The sequence below is a fragment of the Balaenoptera borealis genome (assembly GCF_965194805.1).
Source record: "Balaenoptera borealis genome assembly, chromosome: 3".
NCBI classification, from domain to species: Eukaryota; Metazoa; Chordata; class Mammalia; order Artiodactyla; family Balaenopteridae; genus Balaenoptera; species Balaenoptera borealis.
The window spans coordinates 181676739-181689064 of NC_138866.1; the positions used below are offsets into that span (position 1 = coordinate 181676739).

At 50.5% G+C, this 12326-nt stretch overlaps 1 long non-coding RNA gene across 4 annotated transcripts; it reads left to right on the plus strand.

The window, feature by feature from the left end:
* Window positions 1–887: 887 nt before the first annotated feature.
* On the plus strand, window positions 888–10461 carry LOC309625713. Of its 4 annotated transcripts, none has more exons than XR_014242692.1 (6): window positions 888–1167; window positions 1520–1593; window positions 2079–2164; window positions 2484–2666; window positions 2895–3127; window positions 3291–10461. It is a non-coding gene; the product is annotated as an uncharacterized lncRNA (long non-coding RNA). The 4 variants fall into 4 exon arrangements; XR_014242693.1 differs by having other exon boundaries at window positions 888–1153; XR_014242694.1 differs by having other exon boundaries at window positions 888–1153; window positions 3077–3127.
* The last annotated feature ends 1865 nt before the right edge of the window (window positions 10462–12326 follow it).

A 12326-nucleotide genomic window follows, 5' to 3' on the forward strand; every position in this document is an offset into this window, starting at 1 on the left:
CCCTAAGGATGGTCCCTCCATTATCCAGACTCACTTAATGGCGAGGCAGCGATTCTCAGGTACATGAGTCCACAGAAAACTAACTGGTCCAGTGCTTTGCAAACCATCGCTCAGAACGCTGGGCCCCAGGATACGTCTCCAGGGCATGGAGGTCCGGGGGGCAGAGGGCTGTGGATGAGGGGGCGTTGGGCTCCTGCCCCACTTCAACCAGGTCAGCTCTGCTTGTTTCTGTGTCACAACTTGAGGTCTGGTAGAAGCTGTATTCAACCAGAGGCCAAAAAAAATTTTTTTATGAAAAACAGAAACTAGAAAATATATATGTGTAGTTCAACTGGGTAGACATCTTACAAGAAATGCCTGTCTAAACGTATTTGTAAGGCCCTTAAAGCGCATCCCATAGTATCCAATCCAGAGCAGTCACCCACACTGCCACGGGACAGCCCCCCGCAAAGAGTCATCGGGTCCAAGTGGCCCTTTTGTCCAAGGAAAGAGCAGGAGGTTGGGAATCAGTGCCAAGCTTTAGCTCGGCTCTGCCGTGAGCACGTCGTGTAACTCACACCAAGTGCTTTCCCTCCCTAGACGCTGCAGCTCATTTACAAGTGCAAGTGCGGAGTGGCCCCCCCTTGGGAAGGCAGGGTGGCACGGTGGTTAGGGGCGCCCCGGGTGAGCCTGATGGGGGCGGGGGCCGCTGGGAGAGGCGCACCAGGGCAGGAGTGCCAAGTGCTGGGCGCCCCGGCCTCCGCCGAGCCTGGGGATCTGGGAGGCCCGCTCCAGCTCCGTCACTCGGAGACTGACTCAGCTGGCAGCCCTAGGGCCCGGTTGCCGGGGGAAATGCTGTCGGCACATTTATTCTGGGTTTGGATATTTAAAGAGCCGGGTGTGTGGCACGGCATTTCGGAAGTGCTTGGGGAGGGAGGGGTTGCGGACTAGGGCTTTTTTTTTTTTAACCGTTATAGATATCCTGTCCTGATCTCTCGGTCCACGAGGAGTGATTTTCTTCCCTAAGAATCGGACGTGGGTTCTGCCCATTGTGTCTGCCTGGCGGTGCAGCCTGGCAGGAAGCAGGTGGCCCAGCGTGGGACGTGGCTGCCGTGGGTCCCCATCCCAGTGCCACCCTGCCCCCTGGCCGAGGAGCCTGGCAGCGGCCCCCGAGGTACCGGGAAGGAGGTAGAGCCGTGGTCTGGTTCCCCAAGGGCACCTGGGCTGTGCCATCCTCCACACGATGGAGTGGTCTGGGCCCTCAGGCGTCTCGGGGCCCGGGTGACAGACAGCACAGGTCCCCCGGGGCCACTGGGAGCGCGGGCTTCCTCTTCCTCACTGGCTGTTTGCACTGGCTCCGGAAACTCTGGCTGAAAGCTGGGACTTTGTTTTCAACCCCCTGCGTCATTTTTTACTATTTGAATGGCCTCTTTGGGCTGCTTTTAGGAAGGTGGTTCTTTTGTCACTTTTCTCACTCAGGATGTTGTTGCCAATAGATTTCCTCACAGACGCTGTCTGCTGCCTTTGTTTTCCTTTCCAGATGCATATGGAGAAATCTTCCAGAACTGAGGCCCCGTCAGCGAATTGCACCTGCGGTGCAGTGAGTGGCGCAGGGTAATGCTTCTCTCATGACATTTATTGTTTTCATTTCTGCTCACAGAGGTCATTTTGTCCACATGCTCATGGTAGCACATTGGAGAAATAGAGGAAATAAATATAGGTGATATAGGAGGAAAATTAGTACCCCCTGTAGTTCCACGCCAGCCAGAGATCTACACTTGGCAATCTGGCGTTGGTTTCTTTTTTATTTTAATTGGGCTCATCCTGCACACGGTGTAAAGGAACAGGCTTTTCACACCCCGCACTGTAGCATTAGCGATGTCCCCTGCCCTCGAAGTCTTGTGGGTGCAGTTTGCAAGCCTCTGTGGCTCTCCTTTGGCTCTGCCACCAGCAAAGCAACATCCGAGACATTAGCCCGCGTTAAGGAGGAAGGAGGCCAGGACAACTGTACAACATAATCCGTGTTTGTATGTAGAGCTGAGACGGGTGGGATTGTGGGTGACTTTTATTCTATTATCATTATCTTCTTTCTCTTCTAGAGTTTGCACATTTTTCTGTGACAAACCTGAGAGTAGAGGCAGGTGATGTGATCCGAGGTGCAAGCTCAGTCCTGCCTCCAAACCAGGTGAGTTTCTTGGCCGCCCTGGGCCTCAATTTCCTCACCTCTAAAGGGTGAACGCTGATGCTACCTACCTCACAGGTACATTTTTGAAGGTCAGGTGTAGGTGAAATGATGCCTAAGAAGCCCAGTGAAGGCCCAGGGATGGGAACCATTGTGGCTTTACAGTATAATCATACAATTCTAGAAGTTACAGGATTATAGGCTGAATTATGCCCCCAGAACATTCATCTGTTGATGTCCTAACCCCTAGGAGCTCAGAATGTGAAAGTATTTGGAGACAGGGGTCTTTACAAGGGTAATTACATGAAAATGAGGTCCCTAGGGTGGACCCTGATCCCATGTGACTGGTGTCCTTAAAAGAAGAGTTGATTAGGACACAGACACACATGGAGGGAAGACCACCTGAGGACACAGGGAGAAGACAGCATCTCCAAGCCAAGGAGGGAGGCCTCCAAAGAAACCATCCCTGCCGACACCCTGACCTTGGACTTCCAGCCTCTGAACGGTGAGAAAATAAATTCTGTTGTTTAAGCCTCCAGCCCTTGGTCCTCTGTTATGGCCGCCCACGTGAACTGACCACAGGTCCTTAATGGGAATATCGGTGTCACCGTTGTTCATGGTCTGAATCTCCACCCTGAGGTCCTTACCGTCTAAGCGCGCCGCTGGGAGAGCTCGTCCGAGCAGGACACGGCCCCGTCCCCCTTCCCGCTCCTGGAGCCCCTCTTCTTCCCAGGGGCCCTGCGCTCCTGCTTCCCAGGACCGTCTCTCCCAGGCGATGGCTCTCGACGCCCCAGAGGGAACTTGCTCCTTCCCCGTTCGGGAGCCTCACTCCGCCGTTTCCCGCCCAAGATGCCCCTCTCAAGGGCACATCTGCCCTTCAATGAGGTGGATTTAAAACTCTCCAAATACCAACAGGAGACTGTGTTCAAGCCTCCACTGGGATCACCAGCGCGATGGTCTCTTAGGGTGGGTTTTTTTTTTTAATGTTTAACTTTATTTATTTATTTTTTCTTTGAAAAATTTTGGTGTGGTAAGAACACTTAACATGAGATCTACCCACTTAACAAAATTGTGTTTCTCTTTTTGATTTTGTTTCTTTGGCTGCACCGCACGGCTTGTGGGATCTTAGTTCCCTGACCAGGCATTGAACTCGGGCCCCGGCAGTGAAAGCTCTGAGTCCTAACCGCTGGACCACCAGGGAATTCCCAGCAAAATTTTAAGTCTATAATCCATCATTGTTTTTTTAAATTTATTTTCATTTTTATTGACGTATAGTTGATTTACAATGTTGTGTTACTTTCTGCTGTACAGCAAAGTGCTTCAGTTATATATATATATATATTCTTTTCCATTATGGTTTGTTATAGGATATTGGATATAGTTCCCTGTGCTATACAATAGGTCCTTGTTGTTGTTTACCTATTTTTATATATAGTAGTTTGTATCTGTTAATCTCAAACTCCTAATTTACCCCTCCTCCACCCCTTTTCTCCTTGGCAACCACAAGTCTGTTCTCCATGTCTGTGAGTCTGTCTCTGTTTCATAAATAAAGTCATTGGTGTCGATACGTATCACGTATCATGTAAGTGACATCATCTGGTTGTAACCCACGACTGCTGACTATTGGTACAGTGTCGTACAGCAGATACTTAGAGCTTGTTCATCTCACTTGACTGAAACTTCATGCCTGTCGATCAGTAATTCCCAATTGCCCCCTCTTCCCCGTCCCTGGCAACCAGCACTGCACTCTGATTCTATGAATGTGACCTTTTAATTTCAGATACCTCATGTAAGTGGAACCGTGTCTTTCCGTAACTGGCTTATTCACTGAGCGTAATGTCCTCCAGGTTCACCCATGTTGTCCCATTTTGCAGAATTTCTTTCTTTTTAAAGTCTGAATGGTGTTGCATCGTATGCCTCTATCACATTTCTTTATCTGTTCACCTATCGATGGACATTTAGGTCATTTCCACATCTTGACTATTGTGAATGATGTCATAATGAATACAGGAGTGCTAATACCTCTTGGAGATCCTGATTTCAATTCACTTGGATAAATACCCGTTAGTGGGATTGCAGGGTAGGATTCTGAAGACACGGAGCGGAGATCCCTGGAGCTGTGCCTGCAGTGCTTCCTCGGGTCACAAAGGCACCGCTAGCCCTGCGCTGGAAACACAGAAAAGTGGTTGGGGGCGAGGATATTTTTGTTTTGCAGACTGGAGGCCGGGTCTTTCTCCTGGGCCAGGGAGTTAAGCAGTGCACCTCATCGGCTAAGTCATCCCCTGTTTTCTCAGGAGACTGTCTTATAAATCTGGCTAATAACTCTCATTTCATTTCCCCAAACTCCATTAGAGGGAAATTATAATGAAGCTCAAATACTCACCAGGTTATTCACGGGAAAGACCTTTGGCTTTTAAAAAATGCATTTTAGGTGGCCGGATTAATCTAGAGGCGCATTACAATACAGCCCTGCTGACGTTTTACAGGAGATTCCTGGCACCCGGCATTGTACTTTGCACAGTGCTGCCAGGAGCATGAATTATCTTTACAGGAAGAGGCGAGGATTAATATGTCAGATGGAAAAGACCCACTGGCAGCACCTGATGAAAACCCAGGACCCTGGTTCCTTGTCAAGGTTCTTCAAGGTTAGAGTCATAACCACACGACTGAGGAGCAAGCACCCTAGGCCAGCACCAGGCAGAGCAGCAGAGAAGTTACGCGCTGCCCCCTTCCATCTGGCCCTGCTCACCCACAGCCTTGGAAAGAGGCACCTATCGAGATGCTTAACTTATGGCAGGCACGCTGAAAAAAACATGCTGATTTCATTCCTTTTATTACCTCCCTGGCAGAGCGAGTTAATTAAAAAAAAAAAGTATGATCGCTGCTTCGTGTTCACTTAAGAGGTTGATTTGCAATGTCAATATATGCATTTGTATGGTATATACATTAATATAAAAGTAATAATAACGATGATAGTATCTATCACTAAATGAGCTCTGGACCCTGGGGAAGGATAACTACACAGATTATCTATAACCCCACGAAGCCAACATTAATCGGTTCATTTTATTGATGGAGAAACTGAGGCTCAGAGTGGTTAAGGAACTTGCCCAAGGTCACACAGCTGATACGTGACGGGATTCAACCTAAGTTATAAGGTAGTATTTGTGGCAGGGTGAACTGAAACTTCTCTCTGAACACTAGGCCCCAATCCCACTTAATCCCCACCAAGGTCAAGGGAGAAACTTGGGCATGAGAGATTGACAGGCCCCTGTTCACTGTTGTGTATATGAGGAAGCTGAGGACTGTAATGGAGAGAAGATCATATCTGCCTCCAAGAAATGCAATGTTATTAAGACACAAGTAGGTTAAGAGTAAAAGGGTGAAAAAAGATATGCTATGCTAATCAGTAATCAGAAGAAAGCTGGAGAGAGAATATTAGTATCAGACAAAGCAGATTACAGAACAAATAAAATATCAGGAATTAAAAAGTCATTTCATAATGATAAAGGGATCGATTAATCCAGGGGACATAACAATTCTAAATGTTATGCACTGAATAACAAGGCTTCAAAATACATGAAGGAGAAATGAATAGAATTGCAAGAAGAAACAGACAAACCCACAATTACCGTCAGAGATTTCAACACCACTCTGTCAATAATTAGTAGAACAAGTGGACAGAAGATCAGCAAGGATGTAGACAACCTGGGCAATGCCCTCCACCAACTCAGCCTGATTGACGTTTATAGATCACATCACCCAACGACAGCAGAACACACATTCCTTGTTAGTGCACACGAAGATTTACCAAGATGCATAATACTCCAGTCCATAAAACAAGTCTCAACACATCTAAAAAGATTCAAGTCATACAAAGTATGTTCTCTGACCATGGGGGAAGTAAATCACAAATCAGTAACAGATATTTGGAAAATCTCCAAATAATTGCAAATGGAATAATACATTTATAACTAACCAATGAGTCAAAGAAGAAATTATATGATTATCTCAGTAGCCATAGAAAAAGCATGTAATAAAGTCCAACATTTGTTCCTGATTAAAAAACAAAACTTTAGTAGTAGAAGGGAACTTTCTGGGCCGAATAAGAGGCAGCTACAAAAAAAAAAAAAAAAAAATGTACAGCTAACATAATGAATAGTGAAAGGCTAAATCCTTTCTAAAGATTAGAAATAAGACAAAGATACCTGCCTTCACAACTTCTATTCAACATTTTACTGGAGTTTCTAACCAAGGAAATTAGGAATGATTTTGTTTTAAGGGACTTTGGGTCTCTTGCAAAAGTAAGCCCATGTTGCAAAAGTGAAAATTTGCTATTATGTACAATTAAAAAGAAATCTTACTGACCATGAAGATGTTTCTAGGAGCAAACTTATAGCATTGTTGCTGAAATGCATGCTGTCCTCCAAGAGAACTTGTTTATTTGGAATATCACTTCTGAAGAGATTGTTTGTCAAACAAAACCAAACAAAAATAAGTCAACTTCCTTTAGACCTAATCTCTCCCGTCTATCTTCAGTGGGTCATGGGGACTCCTGGGGGCTTCTGTATTCTTATGACTTCCTGGAGAAAGGCCAGACTTTGGTCTCAAATAAATCAACAAAAATGTGTTGTGTGCCCAGCATGGAGGTGCTGATGGAAGCAGAGTATTGGCTTTATCCCTGGAAGAGTTTCAGGACTCAGTGACCAGTTTCTCCTGCAAATAAGTTCCCCTCTCTTGTCAGTATGACAATTAATTACCAGGCACCTACAGGCTACGTTTAACAAGAAGTGCCGCATTTCTGCTAACGTTTTCCTTTCCAAACCTTCATTCATTTACTCAATCGACAGATACATACTGGGCACTTATTTTGTGCCAGGCACTTTTCTAGGTGCTGGAGATACAGCATTGAAGAAAACAGACAAAATCTCGCCTTCATGGTAGCTTGCATTCTAGCGGAGGAAACATATGATAAGCCTAGTATAAATGAAATAGACGGTATGTAAGAGAATGATAAGGGCTCTGGAGGCGAATGAAGCTGGGGAGGGAAATAAGAAGTACCTGCGGGTGGGGGAGGATTTACAACGAGGGAAATCCTCATGGAGAAGGCGACGTTCAAACAAGGACTTGGAGGAGGTGGGGAGTGAGACGTCTGGATTCCACGGCAAGGACAGCCGGGCAGTGGTAATGGATTTGAGCTGGGAGGGCTCCTGGTCTTTCCAAGGGACACCAAGGAGGCAAAGGAAAAGACTGTCTGCACTGAGTGAAGTCCTAGTCAGGTCAAATAAAGACGAGTCTTGCAAAGCGGGGTCCTCCAGGGACCCACCAGACAGCTACGGGAATAGGGTTTTGACCCTCTTCAGCCAGGCTGCTGCTTTTCGCTGGGATTGAAGGCTGTTGGTTTTCAAGGCTACTGGGGAACTGGGGAGAGGGGGAACGAGAGTAAGGCAAGTTACAACACCATAAAGCTCATGGTTCTTACTGAGATTCTGCCTTTTTCTTTTCCTAGTAAACACTCCCCGATTGCTGCAAGCCTTTGGTTAATTTTCTGAATTCTGCAAAAGTTGATGGTGATGATTTTTGCCACGGTTCTCAGAGAGGTTGTTCAGAGGTCTTTACACCATCCTTCCCACCGACACTACTCTAGAAGGGACATTTGAGGCTGGAAATTGACATAAACGAAGTTGACTGAGCAGGATACACCCAGAGTTTTCCATGGTTATGCAACTGTGAGAGGGGAGGAATATTTGGCTGGCTCAGGGGGCCCAGGCAGCAGGATAGTGGGAATAAGGCAGGATGGATAGCTTGGGGCCATGTCCAAACTGGCATTTGAAGCTTTTGAGGAGATAATTGAACATGAATCTTTGAGGAAGATAAAGCTGGCAGTGGGTCCAGGAGGTGAGCTGGAATAGACGGGAGAAGACCAATCACTTTAGTCAGAAGGGAATATTGTATGCCTGGGAGAAGCAATGGTAGCTTGGATGGGAGAACGTCCCCAAGGAAGCTTTGGTCGATGATGTGTTATTGGGGGAGGGCTTCTAAGTACTGTTGTTTTTTGGAGTTATTGACAGTGAGACACCCCCCCTGCCCTAAGTTTTCTTCTTGCCATCCCAGAAATTATGTAGCTTCCAATGGGGCCCTTTTGGCCCTACCCTCTTATACTGCTTGCCCCCATTAAGGACCCTCACATCTTGAATATCTTGAGCATCTTGAAGTTCATGGCCAGTAACTCCCCCAACAGTACTGCTCCTGTGTGGGGAAGCACAGCTGGGTTCGCACAGCCAGGCTCTACCGTAAACACACAGGAAGTTCTTGAACCCTATGGGGGCCCTCATTTCAGGAAATCAGTACGTTTGTCATCCATTTGCTGGTGGGCGGCATTGTGCAGACCAAAAGAGGGGCTTGGCACCTTGCTTCCGGGGATCACCGATAACCAGACCCTCTCTTGCAGGTACCGTGGCCCGAACGTCAGGGTTGTGGGGGGGGGAACACATGAGACACAGCAGGTGCCGAGACTGCCCTGTGCTGCTGTGTCTCCCAGGTGGTAGGTCCAAATCCTTCTTCAGAACATTTGGGTCTTTTCGGACAACCTGAGAAAGACCTCAGGTTCCAGGCCAGCTCAGGCCCACAGTGACCTCAAAAGTGGAAAGAATGATTTGGTCAGACACTCAGCGTTTCCCCAGGTGTGTCCCATGGAATTCTGGTCCCACAAGTGTCTCCTCACAGAGAGGTCTGACGAGTGAGGAAATGCTTCATTCCCCATTTCTTTCTAGAAGCGACGCGGTACATGTGAGCACATCGAAGCTCCGAGAAGTCCTGCAGTAAAGGAACTCAGTGTATTTAACTGAGCATTTCCTGCTCGCCGCTGACCCTGGGGCTCTTTCTCCACCCAGTTTGGGGTGAGGCCTTTAACAAGGGCCTCTCCGCCTACCCTGTCTTTCTCTGGTCCTACAAATACGGCCGCCCTCTCGCGTTGATGTCCAAGGGCTTCCATCAGCGCGGGCCCCTTGAAAAAATTGAGGATTTCAGTTAAGTACATAGCAAGTCACTCACCCAGAGGTCACAGCCCCGCTCTGCTTAATTGTCCCCCCAAATCCTGAAGAGCTTCCAGTTGCTCAGAAACTTGGAAGGCTCTATCCGCCGTCCTCCCTCAGACCTTCCTCAATGGAAAGTGGGGTAAATGGTGCCCGTACTAAGCTCCCAGGATTGTGGAGGTTGCCTAACACATGTTCACGCAGGAAGCGTGCTTGGAACAGCTCCTGGCACCCAGCGAGCTTTCTACGCAAGGAATGCCCATGTTGTAGTCGTTACCGGGAGCTTACTATTGTTCTGTGATGTTAGCGTGGCTCTAGTACTGTTTTTTTTTTTTTTTTGCATAAATGGTCAAATAGTCCAAAGCAGCAAGACATGACTGCAGGATGTGGGCAAACTCCCCGTCTCTGTCTGTCTGTCTGTCTGTCTCTTTATACACACATACCCACACACACTCTTTTACTCTGAATTCACCAACTCCTGTTGATCCGTGTCTCAGGCCTGGGGGCCCAGTGACAGACCTGCTGAGGTATGAACTCAAAAGATGAGCGAAAGCAAGAAGAGAGGCTCTTTGGGGAAGATACAGAGGGGGATGGGGCGGGGCCTGCCACTGTGCAGGACTGTGGTTCAGGGAAGGGCGTGACAGTTTTACGGGACCAGCTTAGCGAGCTCTGGGCCAGCCCTGCCCACCGAGGGGAAGAAGCCCCTGGTCCCCCTCAGTGTCTGGAGAATAAGGTGTGTGCGTCGCCTTTTAGAAAATACTGCCCCACACACAGGAGGGAAAAGGATGTAAGCTCGGGAAGGACCTTCTCCCTGGAGGTGAAGGCTGGGGAAGGCCGGGCTCCCTGCCTCTGGAGGAGAGGGAAGGGCAGTTTTGGAAGTGCAGCTCGGCGCTCCCGCCCTTCCCCGCCACCCCCTTTACCAGAAGCCGAGAGGCTGGCTTTCCCCTGTGAAAGCACCGCAGGACGGTGGGCCTTCTGCCTGTCACCGGCTAAAGAACATTTCTGAGAAAGTCACAGCCTCCTTGAGGAATGGGAGGAGGGGGGAAGCCCGGGAGGCCAGGGTGAAATTTCCAAACAGAAAAGGCGTGTCCGTGACCCTGAGAGAGCAAGAACTGGGCGAGCCAAGGAGCAGCTTGGGGACCTGCAATGCAGGGCAAGGCGCCCTTGTCTGTGCGCACTCGGAACGCCGGCCACCTGCGCCGATTTCATGCCGAACGCTCCCCCCCCCCCCCCATGGATGCTTCCACTTCCATTGTCGCCAGCTTACGAATTAAAGATGACAAAGGAAAAACACATGGTGGCCACACCCTGTCCCCAGGACAAGCACAGCGCCCCTGACCGTCAGCAATGCCCGGCCACCTGGGCCTGGAAGTCGGGCAGATGCTCATCACCCTGCCGCCAAACAGAACGCGAGGGTGGGTCCCCTGTGAGCACCTGAAGTCTCACCGGCAGAAGAGGGACATGCCCAGTTGACAGTGGGTCACCGCCTCCGGGCCCAGGCCGGGAGGCTCAGAGCTCTCCAGACGCCGGCATGCCGCCGCGTCACAGCCCAGACCCTGCTGTGGTGCCCAGGGGCGTCTGGAGGCGCTCCGCAGCGGGCGGCCAGGTCTCTCACTGCAGCGCGGGCGGGAAGATGAGCTCCCAGCTACCTGTGGGTTTACCGCTGCTCTCAGGAGGGCTTGCAGCGGACCCCAGACTGGACCTTCACCGCCTCTCACAGCGTCTCCCGCAGCCAGGGCCCCCTGGGCTGGCCCAGTCACCCCAGCGCCTCCAGCGAGCTGGCTGGTTCGCACGCTCTGCCCTGACTTGTGTCCTTTGGTTCTGATGGAGGAGCCCGCCCTCGGCTGAGGCGTCTGCTGGGCCAGGGCAGGGGGATTCTGCAGCCCCCCGCACGCCCCCGGCCAGGCCCAGGGCTCTGCTCACAGAGGCTGCCTCTCCAATCAGGGTGCGTCTCTCCCGCCTGTTCCGGAAAAAGTCCCCACAGGCAATCTGGGCTGCCTGGGAAGCCAAAGCCCGGGTTTCCGGGGTGGCTGGGGTCTGTCACAAAGCTCAGCTCGGTCTCTGCGCCACTGCTGGGAGGCGTGTGGACGCCAGTTCTTCGTGTCCGGTGGAAGAGACCGAAGGCCTGTGTGAGGAAGGGGGCCGCCCAGCTGGGACAAGCCATTTCATCTCGTCTTCCTGGAGGGTTAGGCCAGGCAGGAGCAAGCCCTGGATCTTCCAGCACGTTCTGTGCCTGGTGAGCACCCAGAGGCCCCAGCCACGTGGGGCCTGAGGCTGGACGCGGGGAGGCTGGGCTGAGCCGTGATCTGCGGGCCGGTGGCTTTTGTCCTCGGGGCTGGCTGGCCACCTGCAGAGCTGGGCGTCCACGGGCCTAGTGGACGCCCACCCGCCCCAAGACCAAAGCCTCCGTCCATGTCACCCCTTATAAATAGCACTCACCTAGTCCGAGCGCTAAATTAGATTAGGCTTAACATAGCCACAGAGGCCACACCTGGTTTACTGCTCCTGGTAACAGCCCCCTCATTGCTAAATGCTCATTTTCTGTGGCCAGGTCCCCTCTTTCCAAAGCTCTCGTGCTTGAATCAAACCCAAAGCTGTTTTTCTTTGGGGCCAGTTGTCGTCATGCGCTAGTAGGCAGGCCTCGTGCAGGACAGTTTGGGAACTGTTGGCACCTTGTGTGTAAGCCTGCATCTCCCCGCTGAGTGGCCCCGGAGACAGGGGAGCTGCCGTCTATTCCTCTTTGTCCCTCCCCGGCCCCCCGGGCCCTTCCCTGTCCCTCGGGGTTCACAGTCACGACCTGCTCTAACCCCTGGCTCTACCCACCGTAACCAGAAGTCCCAACACTCAGGACTTGGTTTCAGGTCAACCTCCCCTCTCTGCTGGGGCCACAGCACCGGGCCTGTCAGCCACGGCGGGGTAGCGGGGGCCCCGTGTGCACGGCTGTACAACAAACACTGATTCGGTGTCAACTAAGTGTCAGGCAGTGTGTTATGTGCTGGGGACACGAGGGAAGAGCCACGGCTCCTGCTCCTGAGGCGTTGGAGGCTTTGAACAGAAGAGGTAGAGCTGGTCCTTTACATTTGTTTGTTATTCATTCCAGCTTTACTAAGGGCCTTTCAGGTACCAGGTTC